Below are 8,898 nucleotides of genomic sequence, written 5' to 3'. Positions count from 1 at the left end.
TTCAGATTTCAGACGTAAAAACAAACAGTCTGACTGATTCAGATTTTAGACGTAAAAACAAACAGTCTGACTGATTCAAATTTCAGACTTCAGCACCACCTCTTAAAATTCAGAAGTGAATTCAGACTTCAGACTTCAGCACCTCTTAAAAAACAAATGCCACCTAAGTCTTTCAGAATTTGCTTCAATGGCAGTGGAAAACAAATTTAATTCTAGGTATGCTATCATAGCATCTTCCAAAGAATAGAGTTCAAGATTTGGAGTTTTTAGTTGGGATTTCTTCATCTTCTAAGTTGCAGCTATGTATCTTCTTTGTAATTCCTTCCAAGTCTAAAGTTATTTTAAACCTGTAGTTAGAACTTGGGGTTGTGGTTTGATATTGAGTTTCGAGTTTGATTGTTGATTTTCTTTGTGGAATGAATTCTCTTTTGATCATTTTGGTAATTTCTCAGTTTGAGGACTGAAATATATCTATTTTGCTATAAAATCTTCTTTGAGTGTTTTTTTAAATTAACCTGGATATCCAACCCGCTATGCGAGCCAACTAATCTCAGGGCGACCACCTGCTTTGCAGTTAACCCGGAGTCACCGTATTTGAACCTCCATGGCCACAAGGGGATTTTTATTCCTCATTGGATTTGAACATGAGACCTCCAGGTACTCTTGATCTTGGGAGCTCAAGCTCAAACCAATCAGACACCACCCTTGAGGTTATCTTCTTTGAGTGTTGGGAAGAGTATCCATGGTTTTTGTTGCCCTTGAAGGTTAAATCTTGTGTTGATGATTATTTTGGTTTCTTTTATGAAGTCTTGTGTGATTAATTCTGAGGATTGAGTTTACGCTCTCATTCAGTTATCGTGTATTTAGAAATATGAGTTTTACGTGTTTTGGGAGATGAGTTTGAATTCTGAAGTTGCTAGTCGAATCAGGGGAAGTTAGGTTGAAGAACAATGGTTCACTCGACCTAGCCTGCTACCAAAGTCACACGGCTAGTCGCGCAACTCACTATTGTGAGTTTTTCTCATTCCTCTTTTTGGATCAATTTTGGTTGTTACTTGTTCCTTTGGTAAATTTGGTTGATGCTTTAAGTATGGTTTGGGTTTTTGGAGTTGCAGTCGTGATCAAGAAATATAAACAAAACAGAAGGCCACGTAACCTAGCCTACGACCTAATTCGTGCGGCAAATCGCGTAAGCCATTGTTTTGTGGTTTTTCGATTTTTACCTCGTATCGCTTTGGGTTCTTTGTGGTATCATTTATGTATCTTAAATCTTATTAAGAGATAAGGTTGAGTTTATGTCTCTTAATTATGATTCATGCTTAGTTGATTCAGATTCAAGTGTGCGGTTATGATATCTCATTTCGGTTAAAGTTTATATCTTCGTTTATCAAATCAAGGTGAGCTTTCTTATAACATTTTTGAACTAAAATGCATAGGTTATCAAATGATTATTATTATTATATGATACCTTATTGGTATATTTGATTTGTTACCGTTTAATGTTTTATGACATTATTACGATTGGTTGTGCTTGGTTGCCAACTTTATAACTAACAACGACATTGTGCCTGGGTGCCAACTTCACGACCAACAACAGTATTTTTCTTGGGTGTCAACCTTATAACTGAATGAGATGTAGTTCTTGAAATCCTACTATATGAATACCGATTTTGAAAAAAAATTATATGAACTAGTTTTTATTACATTATTTCACTGACATGGATTACATTACTAGACCGTATGGTCTAACCCTCATTTTGTTTTTAAAAATATGCATTTCAGGGTAGTGGCGGTTAGAAAGTAAAGGGAAAGGGAAATGTATGAGAGTGTTTTATGTAACTTGTTATATGTGAAACCCGTCAAGAAGTGTTTTGAAGTCTGTTGTTAATATGTGGTAATATGGATCTTTTATATGGGAACTTTGTTAGCAAAAACTTTGTTGTAGTTTTCAGACTATTGTATAGTTTTGTGTAAAGAGACCCAATGTGTAGTTTCCAGACTATTCCAGTTCTTCGTCGCAAGAACATCTTTCGTCTTAAATGTGATTCTATAGTAATTCACGTATGATTTATAACACATTTAGAAGTGCGAGAAGAACCACCACATCGCCACCCTGTCACCCCAACCACCGCGCCGCCCCCCCTACCACCACAATTGTCGTTGCCACCATCATCTCTTTTGGTACCACCACCAATCCCACCTGCCACCCTATATATATATATATATATATATATATATAGAGAGAGAGAGAGAGAGAGAGAGAGAGAGAAAGAAGCGTTCAAATAAAAACCGGCCCCATTTGTGTAAACCGTGTAAACCAATCTCATCCATCAATTTTCTTGATCAATGCCAAGATTAGTTTACTTTATTTTAGGATATTAAATATATATATATATATATATTAAAATTTTATTTTATTTCAACAGTAAGGGCTAAACAAAATTTAATATTTGATAACATCCTACTCGATCTTTCATGAATCTTTTCTCATGCAAAATTATTTTCTTTCAAGATTAGTTTACTTTCATGAATCTTTTTTCATGCAAAATTATTTTCTTCCTTTCGCTCCTGATTTGATACATTAATTCCTTTAAGCCTTGCAATCTTAAAGATTCTAAAGCATATTACAATCTTCAATATTCTGGAGCAGTTTCTTCATGTACCCGTTTCATCATGCAATTATTTCAAGACGAACCAAATACATTATGCAACCGTTTCACTAGTCATGCTCAGTAACGCCATGAACCAGTTTCACTTTCATGAAACCTATTTCATGTACAGTAATTTTCTTATTTCACAACTGATTTGATAGATTCATTCATTTAAGCCTTACAATCTTCAAGATTCTGGAGCAGGTTACAATCTTCAAGATTCTGTAGCAGATTAAAATCATTTCCTCGTTTCATCATGCACTTAGTTCATGACGCACCAAATACAAAATGCACCGKTTTCATTTTCCTCTTCACCAACTAAATGGATCAACTACACAATCAACGCAACGGGTTCACCATGAAAATGTTTCGGTTCACATAACTTATTTGCAACATGAACCAGTTTCACGTTCATGAAACCTGTTTTATTTGTGGATTTTTTTTTTGTTCAACTACGATTTGATGATTTCTTTATACACTTCAATTGTTTCATCAAGACCCGTTTGCTGATTCTTAAAGATTACAATATATGAAATTCAAATTTTTAATATTATAATATAATTAAATATTTAAATGTTACCATTTATACAATTTTGTTTATTACGTTTCCTTAATTAAGATTTATTAATAACTTCCATATTTGTTAGAAAATATTGTAAATGACTGAAATACCCTTATTGATTAATTTTAATTAGAAAAAATAGAATTTTTCTATTGGTCGAAATTGGTTTACACGGCTTCTTAGAAATGCACGGTTTTCATTTGAATGTGCCCCTATATATATATATATATATATATATATATACACACATACACACACTGTATTTATAAATTTAAGCAAAAAAGTGTGAAACTGTAATAAGAGAATATTTTGGTCATTTATTATTATTTTATCCCAATTTCAAAACTGCATTCCTCAAACCAAACATATAAATTCCCATTCCTTTAATATATTCCACTCTAATTCATGCCACTGAAACACATGGTCAAACTTTATTGAACTTCATTCAAAGGCCTTCAAATTACAGTTCTCTACCAAATTCAGTTCTTGAGCTAAACTCCCCTACGTGTCTAGTTTTTTGCTAAGTCTTAGGACTTACTCATACACTGTCCGCACTTAAGTTTTGAGAATTATTATTCTTAATGTACATGATCACCAAATATTTTACTTTAATTGTTTTACTGAATCCTGTGATTTCAATTTGATATGTTATGAACCTGTGATATTCCACTTCGATTCGAATTTACATCGACAAAGTTATCATTTCTTATGAAAAGTGTGAGCATGAAATGAGACTTGGCATGTACCAACTCATCTTTCACAATTCCATACAAATCATGTTAAAATTGACATCATGATTCAATCGGGTAGTTGAGATTCTTTCGGTGTAATCTTGAGATCTCGTGTTTGAATCTGTATTTTAAAAGTACTGTATAATTTTATCTGTTAATTATACTTTTTCAGATAATTAAAAACTTACCCAAAAAGATCTTTTTTACCCAAATGATAATTCAATGCAAGTTCAAATACACACATAAGATATTTCAAATACACAAGTAAACTTGTTTTTTTACCCAAGTTAGAAGAATTATTTACTACTTACGTACATGTAAAAACATATATGAATTACTCACTCAATTATGAAGGTTTAGTCTATTACCTTCTTGATAGTAGTCAGAAAATCAATAGATCTACAACATTTGTGCTTGATATATAGCTCATTAGAGCAAAATCGGGCTTATAGGACGTCATAGATGTCTAAGTGTCCTAATAGACTGAAAACTACTTTATATAACTTAAGTTTATAGGATCAAACAATAATTTGCATATCTAAAAGTGTTGCACTAAGTTATAGGACGCTTTCAGACATCTAATAAAAAAAATTAGGACCTCGTTAATATAATATGTCATATTAGCTATTTTATAAGACACTTTTGAGAAATGTTCTATAAACAAATTTTTATTGTAGGACACTTGTTTTATATATAAGATATTTTCTCAAATAGTGTCATATAAAAAAATTAATGGGATTTTTTTTTATTTCAAAATCATACTAATAAAGTTGTTAAAACACCCAAATATATCATATAAACTTATTGTAACACTTTCAGTTAGAACGATTTATCGTCTGCTCATATAAACTGAAGTCCTATAAAACAGAGTAGCAAACTATTAAAACATTTAAATGTTTTTGACGTTCTATAAACTAAATCTTATTATGGTAACTACAATATATAATGGATAGACAGTTGTATTACTTGTATAATACCTGATATTGTTTCACTATATTTCAATATTTTGCATATAAGATTATTGAAATAAAGTATCGAAAAACAACTATTTTGATACGAAAGCTAAAGTGCATATCGTTGATTTTGGCATGCATAAATTCGTAATGGCTTCTTGTTGTTTCCTATCGAATTAAAGAAATCCACATGAAAGTTTATACATTGATTTGTATGTGTTTCCTATCAAAATCATGTCATATGATATATATTTGATCATTTATAGTTCGAATGGCAAAAGACTGTTCTGCAGACCTTCGTGCTTGTTTTACGAGGGATTTTTGTTCTTCATGTGTTCATCAATGTCCATCTTGTTGTTTAGGAACGAGTGTACACGTTTTGTGTATAACCATGAGTTTCGGACCACCTTGCACACACCTCGACTAATTTCATGCGTTAACAGTCAGACAGATTTATGAGTGGCCTTCAGTATACACACTTAATCATCAAATCCATTACAATTGTAACACCACTGTTTCATTATCATATCCATCTTCGGTTGTTTGCACATATCTTATTAGTAGAATAAAAATTTGGTAGCTTATCCCCTTGATATCCTTATACATGAATTATATCAGTATTTGTACGTCTAAAATGTCTTTGTGAAATCAAAAGACGATAAATAAGTGAAATTTTCTAAGATCAACATAACAACTTATTAAACTCGATCGACATGGGCATGGAACGTATTCATGAACATCTATTAATACATAAATTTCTGATAATTTTTAAAGAGAAATTGGGTCGTTATCTTTATCTTTCTATATCACTTGATCTGTCTTCTTCCTTCTTACCTTCTTCTGCAACCCAGAAGAAATACACAAAAATAATATATACAAAAAAGTTGGTCCACATTTAATTTCGAACACTAAGAACATATACAACAAATCCATGCACATTCACTTGACAAATATCAAAATACAAAGCCATGTATCCTAAATCAGATAAACAATCAATGAGGCTTCAAAAACCCTAAAAATCTAAATAAAAGAAACCCTAATAAAGTTCCTGCCGCACGTTTACAAATTCCTCTGGCCATTGAAACATGTTGTTGGTCCGAAACTTCAAATCTCCTAAGCTTATCCTCGTCGTTGGCCATCTCTGGGTCGCCTTCTCCTCTACTTGGTTTGGTTTAAGGATGATTCGGGGCTTTCTTGATTTCTTGCTTGTTTGACCAATATACCCTCATGTGAGTGTCACGTGAGGACACGTAATGATTGGAACATAACGGTCGTTAGGGGAAAGGACGAAAATCAAAACAAAAGCCTTACTAGAAAGGTTGTTTTTTAGGGATGAAAACCAAAAAAGTCTTGAACTATAGGAACGAGAATTGTAATTTACTTTATAAAATATTTAAAGTTTATTTGCAACATTTAGTTTTTTAATTTTGTGAAAAAAAGAAAAAATACACAGAAAAATGATATGTTACATACTTACATGTGTTCATATTTTCACGAAACTAAAAAGGTTCACAAATTTATAAATATCAACGTCAAGGAGTGCTCTAGTACACTTTTAACCTTAAGGTGTTGATTGGAAAAAATAAGTTAGCTTATTTTCTGTGTATACGTTAGATATACATTAACTAACTTATAAGTTCACTTATTGAAACGCTACTTGAAATAGCGTTTTGATAGCTTATTGTCATTTTTTTTCAATTATAACCTCATTAATATTAAGTATTGTTTATTACTTTTAATTATAAATAAATATAAATATTACTAATATTAATTAATATAAATTGAAAATAATTATTAATATTATTTATTTATTATTTACACTAATTATTAATCATATCGATTATTTTCATCTTATTAGATTTTTTAATTCTTATACAATATATTTATTTATCGAAGCATAATATAACAGATTTAACAATGTTTTATACTTATGTTGTTTTATAGATAATAAAAATGTGTTAAATAATTGGAATATAATAATTAATTTAACTATTAAATATACTTTTTGAATTAATTATTTATGATATGTGAGGTAGACCATTTTTATTTTTATTCATATTATATGTAATGGTTATTTAAAATCATAACTAATAGATTTTTTTTATCTAAAAATTGGTTTTAAAATATCAAAATATTATAATATATATAATAATCACATTGAAATTCATTTAATCAATATATTATATTTTTTAATTTTTTTACCATCTTGTTCTATTAGTTGATACTAGAAGAGTACTCGCGCAATGCAGCAAGATACATCTCAAAGTCAATGTTCTATTTTATTATGTGTGTCTGTCGATATTATAATACGATTTTATGTGTTTTTAAGAAATCAATAATGATTTTATTTTTAAATAAAATATAAATTTGAAGATATCATAAAAATTTTAAAAAATATATCAATGTTAATATCAAATCAATTATGTAAAAGTTCTCATTTTTTTTATGTAATTTCTTTAATTTATTTATTTTTATTATAATTTAATTTAAGTTTAATAACGATAATTTATTTTTGATTTAATAATATAACATTTTATAAAGATAATAATTAAGTATTCTGTTAAAACTCAATGATTATCCTAATTATATCATAGATTTTTTATATTTAAACTGAGATGTCATGTATTTGATTATGTTTATCTGCAGTTAGTTACACGAATTCAGATATGAAGCTTTAATAAGTTGTACTTACGCACAATCTACTTGCAATCTTGAGTTTTAAGTAATATGCATTAATAAACAGTACTTTATGCATAAAAAATAATTTTTATGAGTTTTTGTCAAATGTTTTATAATATAGTATAGATGTTATATTATTAGAGATCTGTTTCAATTATGTTTTGTAATATTATAATTGATTGATTTTTCAAGATGTTTTTTTTTTTGTCATCTTACATCCTTATCAGTTATACTTTTTATCAAATATGATTTGTTTATCAACTAGTTTATCAACTAGTTAACTTATGAGCTAACAACTAGTTTATCAGCTACCAGCTAGCTTATCAGTTAGTTTGCCAAACATAGCCTAAACATTTCTTTCATTGCTATTAGAGGATGGAAATTTTCTAGGGGTCGCAAACTTTTAAGATACTAGGTATGTATAATGCCTAATAAGTTCACACTTTTAATGCGGCCCCTTAACATTGATGTCTATAGAGTAGTCCACAATTTCATTTACTGAACTTCTTTTCTATACACGCATAACTGTGTTTTAAATATCTCGATCTCATACTGATTACGCACAATGGTTGTGAAAAATCAGAAAGTGTGCACTATTCGACTAATTCTCTTCTTCACCTGACTTGACTCACTTGTCATGGTCATAGTTTTGTCCTTATAATGACTTGCAAGATCCACTGTCCTGACAACCCTCCATAGCACCAACAGAATCACATATTCTTGTTATGAGAGCCAATGACATGTCGTGCATCACAAAGTGCAATTAATCTCATGTTCATGCATTTACAAAGCATTTCATATAAAGCAAGATGAACATGCTTGAGTGTCGATATGTGACTCAACCAATTCAATACCCTAACGGTTGATCGTAGTCTCCCTCCACGAGTCAGTCGACCGTAGTCTCCCTCCACAAGTCGGTCGACCGACTTCACTTCAAAAAGATGAAGGATTGATTCAAGAAGCCAATGCCATATTTGGATTTTTTTCTTCATAAAGTTAAATTTTCAAAATTATGTCTAAAACATCATTTTATAAATTTTAGGGGTCTAATTATAATTCCTAAAAAATTGACCCAAAAAAATTGGGTTTTAACCATGGTCAACATTAACATCACCATCCATGGTAGATGTTGTCCAATCAACCATATATTTTGCAAAATAAGCTAACTTATTTTCTGACTACATGTTTAAATGTATATAAGCTAACTTGTTATTTGGAGTAGTGTTTCGATAGCTTATTGTCATTTTTTACAACTATAACCCTTATTGATACAAATTATTATTTATTATTACTAATTATAAATAAATATTAATTAAATTTAC

This window comes from Cynara cardunculus (genome assembly GCF_001531365.2).
Source record: "Cynara cardunculus var. scolymus isolate 2C chromosome LG 14, CcrdV1, whole genome shotgun sequence".
NCBI lineage: Eukaryota > Viridiplantae > Streptophyta > Magnoliopsida > Asterales > Asteraceae > Cynara > Cynara cardunculus.
The sequence above is the reverse complement of the archived record's forward strand: the minus strand, read 5'-3'. Positions refer to the sequence as shown.